Below are 15,732 nucleotides of genomic sequence, written 5' to 3'. Positions count from 1 at the left end.
TTGCTGGGACAAATGTATATTAAAAAAAAAAACAACTTTGCAAAACTGAAAAGAACTCTATGAATGTTTGTTATTATCTCATCCAGATGTCTTATTTTCTCAGTGGGAAAACTAGTCCAGAGAGATGTCCAGAGAGAAGAACCCTGGGCAAGGCAATGGGGGTGAAGTGACTTGCCCAGGGTCACATAGCTGGGAAGTGTCTGGAGTCAAATTTGAACTCATGGCCTCCTATCTCCAAGTCTGGCTTTCTATACACTCAGCCACCTAACTGCCCCTCATGATTTCTTAGAGAACCTGCTGGTGTTGAGATTCAGTGTGTTTCAAATGGTAAAAAGGAAAGTGGTCCATTATAAAGGGGACACTTTGGGTCAGAGGCTACTGCTATGAAAAAGTGAATGAGGGAAGACCATCGATTTCAGGTTGAAAGGGATCATAGATGCATTGTGGTCTAAACTCTCATTTTACTAATGTAGAAATTGAGGACAGAGAGGCTGAGTGTATTGTCCTAGATCACACAGCTAGTAAATTGAGCAGGATGAACCCAGCTCTTCCCAACTCCTGGTGCAGAGTCTTATGTTCTCCACCATATTGTCTCTTCATGACGTGCCAAAGTTTATGTCAAGTGATAAAACAGCATATTTTCCTGAGCTAAACTTGGGTGGCTGGGTTGATATTTGGATGGGACACCAAAAGCATGGTTTAGTTGGAAGAGGTTTCACAAAGAGCAAGGAAACCTGGATTCTAATAACTGTCCATTCCCAGAATGGTAATTACGTATATTGTGATATGTTATGGTAATTTTGGTATTTATAATTATGGTAATGGTAAACTAGGAATAATTGTCATTTATTGTGGAAGCCTTGCCCCTTCTCCATTCCTCCTTACCTAACCCTACCACCCCCATTTTAATTGAAGAGATCTGGGTTAGAATTCTGACTGCTATGTTATACCTTTGATATAGCAGATATTTATTAAGTGGCCACCATGAGCAGAACTTGGAGGTAGTATGTGTAAAAAACTAGTTTTGGACTTGCAGTCAAGAAACAAGCAAATCTGGCTTTTACACTTTCCTTTATTTTCCTGTGTTAAATTTTATTTTCCCCCAATTACATGTAAAAACTTTTTTCCAACATTTTATTTATTTATTTTTGTTTTTTTAATCATTTATTTAATGAAATAATTTCGAATATTTTTCCATGGTTACATGATTTGTTTCTTTCCCTCCTCTCCTGTAGCCAAGAAGCAATTCCACTGGGTTTTACATGTGTCATTGATCAAGACCTATTTCCATGTTACTAATATTTGCAATAGAGTGATTGTTTAGAATCTAAGTCCTCAATCATATCCCCATTGAACCATGTGATCAAGGAAATGTTTTTTTCTTCTGTGTTTCTACTCCCACAGTTCTTTCTCTGGATGTGGATAGCATTCTTTCTCATAAGTCCCTCAGAATTGTCTTGGGTCATTGCATTGCTGCTAGTAGAGAAGTCTATTACATTTGATTGTACCACAGTGTATCAGTCTCTGTGTACAATGTTCTCCTTGTTCTGCTCCTTTCACTTTGCATCAATTCCTGGAGGTTCTTCCAGTTCACATGGAATTCCTACAATTTGTTATTCCTTTGAGCACAATAGTATTCCATCACCAACAGATAGCACAATTTGTTCAACCATTCCCCAATTGAAGGGTATCCCCTCATTTTCCAATTTTTTGCCACCACAAAGAGTGCAGCTATAAATATTCCCGTATAAGTCTTCTTCCTTATTATCTCTTGGGGTACAGACCCAGCATTGGTATGGCTGGGTCAAAGGGCAGGCAGTCATTTAAAGCCCTTTGGGCATAGTTCCAAATTGCTTTCCAGAATAGTTGGATCAATTCACAACTCCACCATTAGTCTCCCAATTTTGTCACATCCTATCCAATATTCATTACTTTCCTTTGCTGTCCTATTAACCAGTCTCTTAGGTATGAAGTGGTACCTTAGAGTTGTTTTGATTTGCATTTCTCTAATTATAAGAGATTTAGAACACTTTTTCTTGTGCTTGTTGGTAGTTTTGATTTTTTTATCTGAAAACTGCTTATTCATGTCCCTTGCCCATTTATCAATTGGGCTTGATTTTTTTTGTACAATTCATTTAATTCCTTATATATTTGAGAAATTAGACCTTTGTCAGAGGTTTTTGTTATAAAGATTTTTTCCCCCAATTTGTTGCTTCCCTTCTAATTTTGGTTGCTTTGGTTTTATTTGTACAAAACTTTTATAATTTAATGTAATCAAAATTATTCATTTTACATTTTGTGATATTCTCTCTTTCTAGCTTGGTCTTAAATTCTTTTCTTTCCCATAGATCTGACAGGTTTACTATTTTATATTTAACTATTTTCCCAACATTTTATATTTAGCCTCAAGTTCTCTCTCTCCTTCTTCCCCTCCTCCACCAATTCCTCCCCCCTCTTGAGATGGTAAGCAATATCATGTAATTTTACATGTGCAATCATGTAAAACATGTTTTTCCATATTAATTCTTTTGTGAAAGGAAACTCAAATAGAAAAAAAAAAGAAAGTAAAAAATAAGTTTGCTTTGGTTTGTATTCAGACTCATTTCTTTTTCTCTGGAAGTAGATGGCATTTTTTCTAGGAGTTCTTTGGAATAGTTTCAGATTACTATATTGCTGAGAACAGCTGTTATTCACAGTTGTTCACTGTAAAGTATTTCTGTCATTGTTCTCTTGGTTCTGTTTATTTCACTCTGCTTCAGTTTGTAGAAGTCTTTTCAAGTTTTTCTGAGTTCCTCCTGCTTGTTATATCTTATATATAACAGTATTCCATTACAATCATATAATATAACTAACTCAGCCATTCCTCAATTGCTGGATAACATCTCACTTTCCAAATCTTTGCCACCTTAAAAAGAGTTGCTTTACAACGGAAAGTAATGAATGCTGGAGGGGATGTGACAAAGTCGGGACATTAATGCATTGCTAGTGGAGTTGTGAATTGATCCAACCATTCTGGAGGGCAATTTGGAACTATGTCCAAAGGGCGATAAAAGACTGTCTGCCCTTTGATCCAGCCACAGAACTGCTGGGTTTGTACCCCAAAGAGATTACAAGGAAAAATACATGTATAAGAATATTCATAGCTGCACTCTTTGTGGTGGCAAAAAAATTGGAAAATGAGGGAATGCCCTTCAGTTGGGGAATGGCTGAACAAATTGTGGTATATGTTGGTGATGGAATACTATTGTGCTCAAAGGAATAATAAAGTGGAGGAATTCCATGGGAACTGGAACAACCTCCAGGAAGTGATGCAGAGCGAAAGGAGCAGAACCAGGAGAACATTGTACCCAGAGACTGATACTCTGTGGTACAATTGAATGTAATGGACTCCTCCATTAATGGCAATGTAGTGATCCTGAACGACTTGGAGGGATCTATGAAAAAGAACACTGTCTATATTCAGATGAAAAACTGTGAGAGTAGAAACACAGTAGAAAAACAACTGCTTGACTACATGGGTCAAGGGGGATATGATTGGGGATATACACCCCAAATGATCATCCTAGTGCAAACATCAACAACATGGAAATAAGTTCTGATCAAGGGCAAATGTAATACCCAGTGGAATTGCACCTTGGCTCTAGGAGGGGTGGGAGGAGAGGAGGGAGGGATAGAATATGATTCTTGTAACCAAGGAATAATGTTCTAAATTGACTAAATAAAATTAAAAAAAAAGAATTGCCTTAAATATTTTTGTACATGTAGGTCCACCCCCCACCCCGCCCCACCCCTTTTATCTCTTTAGGATACAAACCTAGTAATGGTATTGCTGGGTCAAAGAGTATGGACTTTGGGCATAGGTGCAAATTGTTCTGAATGACTGAACCATTCCCAAACTCCCCCCAACAATGCATTTGTGTCCCAGCTTTCCTATATGCCCTTCAAGTTTTGCCACTTTGGTTTTCTGTCATAATAGCCAATCTGATAGGATAGCATTGTTTTAATTTTCATTTCTTTAAATAATTGTGATTTAGAGCATTTTTTAAGACTATAGAGAACTTTAATTATTTTGTTCATATCCTTTGACCATTTATCAGTTGGGGAATGACTTGTATTCTTTTATATTCAACACATTTCTCTTTGTTTTTGAGGAATGAGGCCTTTATTAGAGAGACTTGTAAAAAATTTTTGCACCATTATGATTATTGTGTATTACTTTCTATCCTATTTACTCCTGTTTAGTTTCTGACCACTGCCTCCCCCATTTTACTCTCTTTTCTAGCCACCTTACCCAGCGTCTGTTATCTCTTTCTCTTTCTACTTTCCTGCAGGGTAAGATAACTTTCTCTATATCCAATTGATTGTGTATCTTCTTCCCTTATTGAGCCAATTCTTATTAGAGTAGAATTCACATGCCCTCTTCTCCACCTTCCCCATCTTTCCCTCCACTGTGATTATTCTTTCATGCCTCTTTTCGTGCAGTAACTTACCCATTCAATTTTCCCTTTCCTCCTCCTCCCAATGCATTATTCTTTCTCATGCCTTAATTTAATTTAATTTTTTAAATCATCCCATCTTATTCAACTCACACCTCCACCCCTCTGCCTATGTATACTCCTTCTAATTGCACTAATAATGGCAAAGTTCTTTACCATTACAAGAATCATCTCCCCTTGTAGGGATATATACAATTTAACTTTATTGAATGACTTTTGATTTCTCTTTCCTGTCTACCTTTTTATGATTCCCTCGAGTCATATTTGAGAGTCAAATTTTCTGTTAACCTCTAACCTTTTCATAGGAATGTTCGAAAGACCTCTATATTTTTCCTCCTGTAAAATTTAAGCTCAGTTTTGCTGAGTAAGTGATTCTTTTGCCCTCTGGAATATCATATTCCAGATCCTCTGCCCCGTTAATGTAGAAGCTGCTAAATCTTGTGTTATCCTAACTGTGGCTCCATTGATATATGAATGATTTCTTTTTGGTGGCTGCTTGCAATATTTTCTCCTTGACCTGGGAATTTTGGAATTTGGTTGTAATATTCCTGAGAGTTATCCTTTGGGGATATCTTTCAGTAGGTAATTGGTAGATTCTATCCATTTTTATTTTGTCTTCTGGTTTTAGAATATCAAGGTAGTTTTCCTTGATTTCTTGAAAGATGATGTCTAAGCTCTTGTTTTGATTGTGGTTTTCAGGCAGTTCAGTAATTTTTAAGTGATCACTTGTGAATTTATTTTTCTTGTCAGTTGTTTTCCCTATGTTTTCATATTTTTTTCTATTTTTTCATTCTTTTGACTTTGATTTTTTCTTGATGTCTCATGGAGTCATTGGATTCTACTTGCCCAATTCTAATTTTATTTTCTGGGCTATATATGTATTATCATGAAAAACACACTTCCATATTGGTCATTATTGTAGAAGCACACTCATATAAAACCAAAACCTCCAAATAAAACCATAAATACACTGATGTGAAAGATAATATGTTTTGATCTGCATCAATCTGACTCAGTTCTTTCTCTGATGGGTAATAGTATTCCTTGTCATAAGTCTTTGGGAATTATCCTAGATCAGTGTTGGTGAAGGTTTTCAAATTTGGGTGCCCAAACTGCAAGTTTAAGCTGACTGTGAGCCCTCTGCATTACTCCAGAGAGTGGAGAGAGGAAGTGCTCACTTTGGGTGGCTGGGCAGAGGGGCAGGACATGCAAAAAATGTCCTTGGGTGCTGGGAAGAGGGGGAACAGAGCAGCTCTCTGAGTGCTGGCTCCGCACACATGCCACATCTTTGCCAATGCTGTCCTAGATTATTGCATTCCTGAGAGTAGCCAAGTTTTTACAGTTGATCATCATACAATATTTGTGCATCATTTCTGCAGATCTTTCCAGCTCTTTCTGAAATCATCTTGCTCATCATTTCATAAAGCAGAATTGTATTCCCTCACCAACATATATCACAATTTATTTAGTATTCCGCAATGGATGGATATCTCCTCGATTTCCAATTCTTTGCCACCACAAAAAGAGCTGCTATAAATATTTTGTATAAGTAGGTCCTTTTCCCTTTTTTATATATCTTTGGGATACAGACACAACAGTGGTATTACAGGATCAAAGGGTATGCACAATTTTATGGCCCTTTGGGCATAGTTCCAAGTTGTCTTCTAGAAAGCTTGGATCAATTCACACCTCCACCAACAATGCATTAGTGTCCTAATTTTGCCACATCCTTTCCAAGATTTATCACTTTCTTTTACTATCATATTGGCCAATCTAATAAGTGTAAGATGGTACCTGAGTTGTTTTAATTAGCATTTCTCTAATGAAGAGCAATTTCTATAGTTTTGAGAAAGTAGACATTATCAGAGAAATTTTTCATAAATTTTTTCCCAGTTTGTTTTTTCTCTTTCAGCTGAATTCTAATTTTTAAGGATGATTTTATTGAGTGAGTTTTGTATCTCCTTTTCCAATTGGCCAATTCTCCTTTGTAAAGAGTTCTTCTCAGTGAATTTATGTACCTTTTTTTCCAAAGGGCCAAGTCTGTCTTTCAAGAAAATTTCCTCTTAAGTACATTTTTATATATCTTTTTCCAGTTGGCCAATTCTGATTTTTAAGAAGTTCCTTTCTTCTTTGGTTGGTTGTACCTCTTTTACCAATTGTCCTAATCTGTTTTTTAAGATATTATTTTCTTCAGCATTTTTTGTGCTTCTTTTACAAAGTTATTTACTCTTTTTTTCATGATTTTCCTATATTGCTCTCATTTATTTACCTAATTTTCTTCTCTCTCTTATTTTATTTTTAAGCTCCTTTTTGAACTCTTCTATTAATTATTTTTGGGCTTGAGAGCAATTCATATTTTGGGGGGAGGCTCTGGATATAGCAGTATTGACTTTGTTGCTCTCTTCTGAGTTTGTCTTCCCTGTCACCAAAATAACTTTCTCTGTTGAGTTTCTTTTTTTTTTGGTTGTTGTTTGCTCATTTTCTTGCCTTTTTCTTTTAGTTTAAAAAACTGTTTAAGTTAGGCTCTATAACTGTGATGAAGGGAGCACTGTTTCAAGCTTCAGAGCTGGCTCTGGGGATCTATCTGCTTTCAGTCTTCCAAGGTGATATGATGTAAGGAAAAGTGTGTTTAATATTCTTCTGACCTGTGTGCTCTGGTCTGTGACCAAGCACTCTTTGACCCCTTGAAACTGTGACTTGAGTCCCCTCCTTCCCTGTGCTGCAAGTGCTGGTATATGCTGGTGTACCTTCTCACAATGCTTTAATGGGCCCCAAGACTGTGACCCGATTCTGTGTGTGGGCAATGCAACAAGGGTCTTGCTCCCGGAGCCAGCAAAGGGACCCTTGCAATCTCTTTCTGAGAAGCTGATTCTGTCTTAAGAGTTCTGGAAGCCTTGACTGCTCTTTCAGTTGTGCCCAAAGTCTGTTGCCTTGGAGGGGCCTGTCCTGGCATGCTATTCTCCACTTCCACCCTGGTGTACTAGATCTCTCCTGCTGGCCTTCTAAATTGTTTTGGGCTAAAAAATTACTTCACCTTGGGAGTTATGCTGCTCCAGAATTTGTTTTGAAGCATTATATTGTTGGTTTTTGGAGGGTAATTTGGAAGAAATCAGATGGGTCCCTCCTCTGCCATTTTAGCTCTGTCCTCTGGACACTTTTTAGCTATTTAGATACATCACCTGACCAGATTGTGCCTTCATTTCTCCAACTATAAAATAGAGATTATAATATTTCCATGAATGACTTCACAGAGTTTCGGTAAAGAAAGAGCACTGCATACTTTGAATATACTTTTTACATAAAAATGTGAGTAATTAGAGTGGTATGTTTTCAGGATAAACTAGGTGGTACAGTGGATAGTGTTAGACCTGGAGCCTGGAAGATTGGAATTCAAGTCCAGTCTCAGACACTAGCTGTGTGGCCTTGAGCAAGTCACTTAACTTTTTTTTTTGGTTTTATTTTTTGCAATTGTAAAATAGGAATAATAATAATACTTGCCTACCAAAATGGTTGTGAGGATGAAAGGAGACAATATCTAGAAAACATTTAGCCCAGCAGCACATACTGGGTGCTTGATAAATGCTCGTACTCTCTCATCTCCTGTGATGCTGGGAGCTAGAGATCAGACGTGATCCTTGTCTTCAAGAGACTTCTCTGAGCCTTAGTTTTCTCATCAGTAAAATGGTAATCAAGCTCCTACTGACCTCACAGCATTTTGTGATCGCTAAAATGAGCGCTCTTGAAAGCAAAAAAGCACACTTGCACAATAATACTAGTTGTAGAATGCACTCAGGTTTCTTATATACTTGCTTTAGGGAAAAGTTATGGCCCATTTTTAACCAATAAGACACTTTTAGGTAAAAACTCTAAATTCATATGACACAACTATTGGAGAAACAATAAGCAAATGGAACCTATGGGGTAGAGGCTGTGCCTTATATCACTTGTGTCCCAAGAGAAATTCTTGTACCTGCTAGATACTTAATAAATATTTCTTGGTAATGGCAGAGATGAAAAACTTCTTCAGGTGTAATCTATATCATTTTTACTTGTGTTATCTGACTCTCCTCTCTGGTCTGCCTTGCTCACATTGCCAGAGAAATTTTTTCTAATGCACAATTATTTTAAACCCTTACCTTCTGTCTTGGAATGATTACTGTGTATTGGTTCTAAGGCAGAAGAGTGGTGAGGGCTAGTCAATGGGGGTTAAGTGACTTGCCCAGGGTCACACAGCTAGGAAGTGTCTGATGTCAGACTTGAACCTAGGATCTCCTGTCTCTAGGTCTGGCTCTCAATCCATTGAGCTACCCAGATTCCCTCTCTAATGCACAATTCTGAGCCCCTTACTCCCCTACTCAGTAAACTTCAGCATCTTTTCACATCGCATACAAAATAGAACTCAAATTCCTTAGCCTGGCATCCAAGGTTACCCCTTCCCCCCCAGCCTGAGCATCAATCTCCTTTTGCAGATTCATTTCACAATACTACCCACCATATATGTCATACTTTATAGAGATGGGGCTATTAACCAAAATTTTGCTTTGTTTCAATGTGGTATAGTAGAAGAAGCACGGAATTTGTAGATAGAAGATGTAGACTTGACTTTTGGCTCTGTGTGACCCTGTCTAAATCATTTGTCCCCTCTGGGCTCAGTGTTTTCATTTGTGAAATTGGCAGGTTGGATTCTATGATCTCTAAAGTCTTTCCCCATTCCAATTATATAATACGCCATCTAGAGTGCTGCCTCTCCCCCCATCTTCATCTTTATTCTCTTCTACTCTGTTCTATTCTAACTCTATTGTACTCACTCCTTCAAGATGGTCTGAATTTCCTTCATGAGGCTCCCTCTCCTGCCCTGCCCTGTCCTGTTCTCTCCTCTCCTCCTTTACAAGATTAATGGCTTGGGCTAGATTCTCTTTAAGGCTCTTTCTGGTGCTGATAGCCTAGATTCTACCTTGGGAGGTAGTATAGGGCTAGTTTAAAGCTTGCCAGCTTTGGAGTCAGAACACTTGGCTTTGAATCTTACCTCAAACACATTTTTGGGTAAGAAACTTAACTTTGCAGAGCAGCCTGCCTTACTTTCCTCACTTGAAACTTGAGGATTATAATGGCGGGCAAAGCCTTAGCAAGCCTTAAATCTCTGTGTAAATAAACACAATCTATTCTCCTCAGACATCCCTTCCAGACCTACAATGTTATGATTCCATAAATAATTGGAGAGCCAATTCCCAGTCAAAAAGGGCTATGTGAGAAAGGCATAGCAGGCTCCTACATTGAAATGAACACGGGGAACCTTCCAGCTATAAGCTATACCCCTCAAATAAGATCTCTTCTAAAGGTTGAAAGAATATAAAGAATAACCTGAAAAAACATTTTTTTCAAAAGAATTTGAAGCCTGATTTGAGATTTCCCTTAGGTTTTACATAAACAGAACATGATAGAAATGCAAAGTATTATACTCTGGGTGGCCCAAGGAGGAAAAGATCCCTTTCAGTTGGTGATGGTGGGTACATAGAGACGAAGAAGTCTTCCTGGAAGGAAGTAACGTTTGGCTTGAGCCTTGGACAGAGAATGATCCCTATCACTGGCCAACGCAGACCTTGCTCCCTGCACTGCTGGACAGTGCCCTGTTCTCCCTCAGAGCTAGGGGTCAGGAGGGACACCCTTGACCATGAAAGGACCACTGCTTTAGTGACTCAGCTTGACGGATGTGACAAGCATCCTTTGCCTGCGAGTCCCACTTGCCAACCTTGAAATCCAAACCGATTCCTATTTTCTCATCAGGAAAGGGGCCAAAGCTGGCCTGATGGGGGCCAGTCTGCATTTGGGTCTAATCGCATTTGAATGCACGAGTTAAGAAGACATCATTAAAAGTACATTAAGTTTAATTATGCCAGCAGTGATAGACAGTGGGCTTAATGCAGAATTCACAATTAGATAGGACCTAAATCATGAGGTTCTTACTTGTAAAGAAAATGTATGGCATATACAAGCAGCAGTGCAGTGTGTTTGGTGACCAGTGGGAGGAAGGCAAGAAGTAGCTGCTCTATGAATTTCTGGGTTCTGCTCCACTAGAGAGGCACCTGTCATTGCCTGTCATTATCTCTTGTCAGCTGATGTCACTGGGCCTCAGTTTCATCAACTATCAAATTAGAATTAAACTAGATCTGGAGTTCTTAACTTAGGATCCATGAATGTCTTTAAAGCTGGTTTGACACATGTATTTCAAATCTAAATGGTTTCTTTGTAATCTTGTGTGTTTTATTTTGTGTATTTAAAAGCATTTTTCCATTAGTGTCAATGCAATGTCCCTGAACATTCTGCAGGGATCTAGGAGAAAAAATACTATCCACAAGCAGAGGACAAACTGTGGGAGTAAAAACACCAAGGAAAAGCAACTGCTTGACTACAGGGGTTGAGGGGACATGACAGAGGAGAGACTCTAAATGAACACTCTGATGCAAATACCGACAACACGGAAATGGGTTCGAATCAAGAACACATGTGATACCCAGTGGAATCATGAGTCGGCTACAGGGGGTGGGGGGGGAGGAAAAGAAAATGATCTTTGTTTCTAATGAATAATGTTTGGAAATGACCAAATAAAATAACGTTAAAAAAAAAAGCATTTCTCTGAGAAGGAGCCTATAGGCTTCACCATCCTGTCAAAAGGGTCCATGACCCACAAAAAGTTACGAGTTTCTAGACTAGATGATCTTGGAGTTGCATTGCCATTCTAAAATGTTGCGATCCCACATATTTTAGAGAAAGCAATAAAGAATTGAGTTGGTGCTCTAATTTGTTTTGTGACCTTTAGTAATTCCCTCTCCTCCTAGGCCTGAGCTTATCATCTGGTTTGCTCTGCTGGCCATGAGGAAAGCATTAGATTCTTTGAACTCAACCAGCTCTAGGGAAGGGGGATAGATTTTTAGGCATTGTCAGGGATGTAGTCTTTACTGACTCAGTGATTGTCAAGCTCCCTTGACCTTTGTTTTAGACATGCACTAAGCAAGAAAGAAGGCCTCAGAAGGTGTCAAGAATGAAGCTTTTGCTTGCCTTGAAATGTCATTACCCACATCTTTCTATGTGGGGTTTCAACAACATCCCCTTCCCAAGACTGAGGGAAGAGAATAAATATTTAAAGAATACCCATTATGACTTAAGTGTTAAGCACTTTAACAAATATTGCCTGTGATCCTCACAACAATCCTGCAAGGTAAGTGTTGTTATTATCTCCATTTTGCAGTTGAGGAAACTGAGGCAGTTAGGGGTTAAGTTCCTGGACCAGGGTCACACAGCTAGTAAGGGTCTGAGGCCACATTTGAACTCAGGTCTTCCTGAGACGGGACTACTGCTTGATCCACTGCTCCATCTAGCTGCCTTGGAGCACAGGACTTCCTCAGGGACTCGTAGAATAGAGGGGAACAAAAAGAAGGACATAAAGGAAAAACAACCCAGGTACTGATACCAAATAGTCATGGAATCACATCTGCCCAAAAAACCCTGACTCTCTTGACCATATTTTCAATTAATCAATTAATCAATAATCATTTATTTATTTTGAAACCCTTCCCTTCAGTCTTAGAATAGTACTGCTTATTGATTATAAGGCAGAAGAGTGGTGAGGGCTTGGCAATGGGCATTAAGTGACTTTCCCAGGACCACACAGCTCGGAAGTATCTGAGGCCAGACTTGAGTCCAGGATCTCCTCTCTCTGGGCCTGGCTCTTAATACCCTGAGCTACCCAGCTGCTCCCTAGTCAATAATCATTTATCAAGGGCCTCTTTATTGTCCTTCATATTAGAAGAGTGTCAAAATATCACTGGGTGAGGTCTTTTGACTTGCATAAATTGGACTGCAACAAGGCAGAGTTGCACAGAATCATCAGCCTCCCTCTCTCTTCCAGAGTCCAATGGCAGGACCAAAGCTGGGATGACCGGTGATGGCCTGGGATACGGTGGATGACTTTGGTGTCTTCCATGTCTTACCAAGCTCTCAGCATTCCACAGCATTCCACAATGCTGCTTCTGCCACCTTCAAGACTGTTGAACCTAGTATCCTCATGTGCCTGAGAAGCTTCTCCCGTGCTTGCATGTCTGAGGCTTGTTGGTTATCCTGGTTTAGCCAGTCTGCTGAGATGCTTTATGGGAGTGTGGCCACTGTTGGAGCCACAGGTGAGAACTGGGTGGTAGGCAGACACCAAAGCGTCAGCAAGCCCTTACCCCAGAGGAACTAGCTTTCCCTGAACACTACACACTCCCCTTTTTCATGGGGTGCCTTTTTATAAAGTGCCTACTATGTGTCTTACTACAGCATAAGGCACAGTTTAGCAAAATAGGTCTGGAAGTCTTCATATCTGCAGGCTTTCTGCCCCCACAGCTCCATTGCTATGCCTACCTCACTGTATTACCAGATTCCTTTTGATGTTCTCTGTTCCTCAGACCTCAGGCAATTTTAAATCTCTGCATCCTGGCCTGTCACATCAGATTCTTTGAAGGGAACAATACATAGAACTTAGGAAACACATCCATAGTGACTGAGGGAAGGATACCCAGGAATACCTTGAATTTTGCAAATGTTTGCTGGTTTCTACTTTGCTCTCTCTTTACTCTACCAGACAGTGGATTTTGGGGCAAATTTTGGCTCTGCTACTTACTTACCTGTGATGCCAGGGGCAAATGTCTTGCCCTCGTTGGGCCTCAGTTTGCTTGTCTGTTACACGAGAGAATTGAATGTATTTCTGAAGTTCCTTTCTGCTCTGGATCCTCTAAGGCAGTGATGGTGAACCTTTTAGAGACTGAGTTCCCAAACTGCAACCTCACACTGGGTGTGAGCCATCGCCTTACCCCAGACAGGGGAGGGAGGGAGCAAACGCTCTCATTGGGCGGGTGATGTGAAAAGGTCTGCAGATATGGGGAAGATGGGGAGAAGAGCAGCCCCCTCTGCACAGGTGTCAGAGGTTCCTCAACCAGGCTTTAAGGCTTGCACAAATAAGAAAGGAAAAGTAAACTCAGAAACTGATTAGGAAGCCCTGTTTCTCTGTGCATTTATATGCTTCCTGCAGGCATCCTTAGCTCAAGGGAAAGGTCAGGTGTCATCCCTGAGGCTACGGGCTTAAGGCTGCAGCTTTCTTGCCCCAGTGGCCCAGCTGGCCTCCCATCCTTACTGTGATAACAAAAGGTACCTTTGGAAAGGTAGAAAACAAAGCTTCTGGACAGAGTGAGAGTCACCCTGGAGTGGGGACTGCAAAAAATCAGAGCCTGGTGAAAATAGCCAGTACTATTTGCCAATGCAAGTCACATTTCACAGAGCCCATAAAGGAGGCAGTCACTAAAAAGACATAGTCTGGGAGCATTGTGAATCCCAGCAGTGCAGAGCTTGGCAGAGCTGATGCAGGGAAAGGGGCGGGCTGCTTGAGCTTGATCACAGCCATGTCCCTGGGTCTCATCCCAGCCCTCCACAGATGCTGGCCCACATCCTAGAGACTCAGAGGCCCTCCTCCTGTTTGCCAAACAGACCTCCTCTTGGAAGGTATCTAAATAGCCCTAAAGTAATCCAAACTAGGACCACAGAGCATTTCAGAAATGTCAGAAATGAGTGGCAATCGCAAATCCCTTTGTTGTACAGAAATTTTCTTATAGGTCCTGCTTGTAATGGGAAGCGGTCATTGAGTTCAATACTCTCATTTTACACACGAGGAAGCTGAGGCCCAGGGAGATTAAAGACACCTGTTGAAAGTTGCATAGTGAGTTAATTGTAGAGGTGGGGCAAGAACTCAGGTCTCCTAATCCCATGCTCTTCCTAAGAGGCGAAATTTAATCTACACTAAATAGACCTTAAATTTCTAATCCCTTTCCATCATTTTGTTAATTAATTTTTATGGTATTGGGGGAAATGTAGGCATTATTAAGCCTAAAGGGGTTAGATTAATAATTAGAGAGGAAGCATAATGAAACATAAAGTCACCAGATGAGAAACCCAAAGCTCCAAGTTCTAGTTCATCTCTATGACTTATTAGTTGAGTGTGACTTCCCTTTTCTAGGCCTTTATTTTCTTACCTATAAATCAAAGGATTTGGAAAATGATCTTTAAGGTTCACTGCAGCTCTCAAATTAAATTCTGTGTTTCTTTGACCTAGTTGACGAAAATATGTGGGACATTCTCTACATCACAAGAGAAAATCCATGAAGTGACAAAGTAGGAGGCTGCCATGTTTTATGATTAAACTTCAGTTAATGGAATGATCAAGGACTGGGGGAATTTGGAATATTCTGGGTAACTGGAAATTAGTCAGAAGCCTCTTTTTTGTATCAGTTTTTATTATTGAATTTATTTCTAGAATGCCAGCTTTTTTTAAAAATAAGGAGGTATGATGGAATAGAGATCGATCTTCCTTGACTGACTGGAGATTTTAAAGGACTTCAGGTTGATTATTATCAGTATTAGTGGTTCAGAGTTGGAAATGAAAATGAAAAAGGTATAGGAGATTGTGCCAAGTGTGCACTGATTCTTGTGCTACACTCTGAGGTACTATTTAGAGGAAGGATAGTTGGATTGAGAATGAGGAGACCTGGATACCTTTGCCAAGAAAACCCTATGGAAGTATTGGCGTGTTAACGGTACAAGAGTCATGAAGAGTTGGACATGACTAAAAGATTGAATAACAAAAAGGCTATTGGCTATCCCTTTAAGAATTGCTGCCTCTCAAGAGAGCTTAGCACATGTTAAAAGAGATAATTCCAGAGGTAATGCTTTCCTTGGTGTAATTTAGATGGAAAGAGTATTTTAAAAGGCATAGCTTTAGACAGAAGCCTGGGTAATTGTCTGAAGATTTTTACTTTGTATTGAAAATAGATTCTTGGATATATATTGGCTGTGAGACCCTGGAGAGGTCACTTACCCTCTTGAAGACCAGGCAACCCTATGAGATGATAAATTGCAGGAAGAGCCTCATCAGGTGTTCCCTCCATTGATGTAACCACAATTGCAGATCTGTTCCCTTACTCCCTCCCCTTTTTGAAAGCAAACACTCGGGGTTTCTTTAAAAACAAGACTTTCCAATGATGAGGTGTTTTTTATGTGGTCCCCTATGTTACTAAATACCAATGAGTAGTACTGATAGTAAAGGCATTGTACCATCATTGATTTTGAGCTGCAAAGGTCTCTGGAGGTCAATGGAAACTGTAGAGAGCTGTACCTGGAAAGAACCTTGGAGATCATTTAGTCCCACCAATTC

Source organism: Monodelphis domestica, chromosome 1 (assembly GCF_027887165.1).
Source record: "Monodelphis domestica isolate mMonDom1 chromosome 1, mMonDom1.pri, whole genome shotgun sequence".
Taxonomy (NCBI): domain Eukaryota; kingdom Metazoa; phylum Chordata; class Mammalia; order Didelphimorphia; family Didelphidae; genus Monodelphis; species Monodelphis domestica.
Note: the sequence above shows the minus strand (reverse complement) of the source record.